A 3,122-nucleotide genomic window follows, 5' to 3' on the forward strand; every position below is an offset into this window, starting at 1 on the left:
TCCTGTTTTGTGGTTCTTTATATCAGCACCAGAAGTGTAGTGTTATGTACAATAAACAGCTACAGGAACAATGAGTACTACCTATCCATGCCAATTGTTCCACAACACTTAAGGCTTCCTCTTCTAGCAGCTTCAGAGTTATTTGATAGCTGTAGCAAAATTAAAGGAGTTTTTTTCAAATGAATTACATTCACATGCTATGCCCAACTTGTCTGAACAAATTCTTCTAAACAAAATTTTAGTTTTTGTAGTGTTTATTTAGCTTAAATGGATACACAACCTTCAGTAACATGTACAGCAGTAACAGTTTTGAGGCATCAGCTTCCAGTTTGGTTTATTTAACCTCAATAGTTCAAGAACCAAAAAAAGAGTGAAAAAGTTTCAGTCAAATTGGGCTGCATACACACCTTTTAGAAGCTTTATCTAAATTTATAAACAACTCCCAAGTACAAATATTAGTAAATAGTCCTTTACAGCTGTGCACAATCAAGTATACATTTAAAAAAATATAAAAATGCAATGTTTACCTCCTTACTGTGTTCCACTGACCCCAGCAACAGAAACTACACAGCTCAGAGGACAAAATTGAGCAGCAGTAGTGTTTAAGAGTGTATTATGAACTTGGAAGCCTCATGTCAAACTTGAACACAAATTTCACCATAGCTGCCAAAGAGTGGCTTTGGATAGTAAGCAATTTTGTTTCTAACAATTAGTTAACAGGGCATTGACTACCAGCAGAAACAGGGAATGGAAAAGCCACTTAGTTAAAATAAGGTCTTTACATAGCCAGCTGGAAAATGGAAGAATGAATGTCTGCTTCAAAATGACCAGTGACAGATTTGTGCACCTAGGAATTACCACAAAGCAAATCATATGCATAAGCTTGACAGCTATGTCCTACCAATCACATGATTAGAGGCAAAAGTTTCAGTGCATAGGCTATATAGAACACACCATTAGGGGACTTTTATTTGTGGATATATCCTTGCCACAACAGCTGCATTTACTCTCATTCTAGCTCATTTTTTTTCTGAAAAAAATCAAGTTTAAGCCATATACTCCTACCAAACGTTTGGAGCTTAACTAACCTCTGTCACAACTATGTTCTCTCACCACAAATTATTTTAAGTACTGAAGCTAGGGAAAGCATGAGTCATGGGTGAAAACTATTTTACAATAAATTGAAACTAAAATTTAAAATCTTCAAAATGCAGCTAATTTCAGGCCTAGACCCGTTACATCTACTTTAGAGATCCTTATTTTATGTGGAACTTGTTGCTTCAATATCAAAAAGCTTGTCCAATTATTCCTCAGCAACTTCACTTAGCTGATATCAGTGAAACTGTTTAAGACAATGAATTAAAATTCCTACTGTACAAGTGACTTTTAACCTGTTAAAATACAATTTGTACAAAAGCTGATATGACATTTTTTAAACTATGGGATGGGTTAATAGAATGGACTGGGGCACCTCACACCTACAGGAAAGCTTTAACACTTCAAAAGTTGTTTGTTAGAAAATGATGCATCCTTTAATATTTACATACCGGCAACATTTCCATTAATTGATACTGAACATTATTTGCAAAACAGATTCTCCTTCAAACAGAAACTAAATCACTGTTGATGCCCAATTCACAAATAATAGTTAAACAGGGAAATCTCTAGCCAGTGAGCATTTCTTCAGACAACATAGTTTGGCAAACCAGAACCTTTGCTGACAAATCTTGCGTCAAGTCATGCTTACGGTCACATGTTCAACTTAGATTCTAATCTATGACACCCTATGAAAAGATGTTTCCTTTGACATTAGCGAGAATTAGAAAATTTCAGGGAAGCAACAGTATTTAGACCACATGCCAGGTTATTCAATGGAAGTCACTAACTTGTTTTCACAACAGCATACAAGATTGACAGGGGAGGGGATTTTAAAATAATACTATTGCTCCAATTGGTATCTCTCAAAAACTGTCAATTCCATGTTTACCATAATAACACACATGATTATGATCTTACTCTGCAGAACCATTTGAATTGCAGAAATAATAAAAGCAGGAGGTACATGAGACTAGTCAGGTGTGCATGTTTGCCAATAATCAGCACTTGAGACACTAAATGTTGGACGTGTTACAGATGACAGAACAAGTCATCTGAAAGTTTGGACAAATGATTTTTAAAAACATTTCTTTGTACTGCAGGCTCTTAAAAAGGAGACAATTGCCAATAAGCACTGTAAGGATCATTTGTAATAGGGGCAGTTAATTTTGTGAAGTAATGCTTTAAAAGCTCCTTGGTAAAACTAAATCAGAATGTGTTTTCAAGGGTCTCAAAACTGATAGGTTGGATTGCATAACCTCTCATGTCTGTTCAACACAACAGCATGTTGGCAATGATACGCAGGGTCCCGGTAAATGAAGAAATATCAATAAACTACTAACCGTTTTTGCAACCACAAAGCACTGAAGGAAGCTGGAGTAAAAGTAGAAGAGAAAAAAGTACAGGCTCTGCAGTATAAAGATACGTAAGCTATGCATTTGAACTTTCTAAAAGTTCTTGGAATTCACTTTCCAAGTGAAGATCATTTACTTGATAGACACATGCCAAATATTCCAGATGATGGGTTATCAGTTTGCCCTCAAATCTGTGCCTAGTTAGAGGATCCCACGAACACCAATTATCAGATAACTGTGTCAACAGGCAAACTGCCTCATGGCATGCACTTAAATACGAGCATAGATCATACATCATTTAATGACCCTCAAACACCCACCACTACAACCCATTAACCAGGTGATTCAAGGGGGCTGGGAAATATTTGAACTGGGGGAGTGGATGTTCTACAGCCTGCATAAGAAACATTATGTGCATTTCAGGCAGAAACATTTCTGTCCAATTTTGCAACCATCTTGAATGTACTCAGATTCACTGCAGTTGAGTACCAGTTTTACATTTTAAACACTGCATGGGATGTGGGATAAACCTAGACAAGATTTCAGCAGGTTAGAGTCACCAGGTATTATCTAAAGCAAATCCTGTTCTTAGCTACTAAAGTAACATGCCAAATTTCCCCCAATCGTGAACAGAAAAGCTAACGAGTTCTGACCAAGAGTAACTTGTTCAAC

This window comes from Stegostoma tigrinum, chromosome 35 (genome assembly GCF_030684315.1).
Source record: "Stegostoma tigrinum isolate sSteTig4 chromosome 35, sSteTig4.hap1, whole genome shotgun sequence".
Classification (NCBI taxonomy): domain Eukaryota; kingdom Metazoa; phylum Chordata; class Chondrichthyes; order Orectolobiformes; family Stegostomatidae; genus Stegostoma; species Stegostoma tigrinum.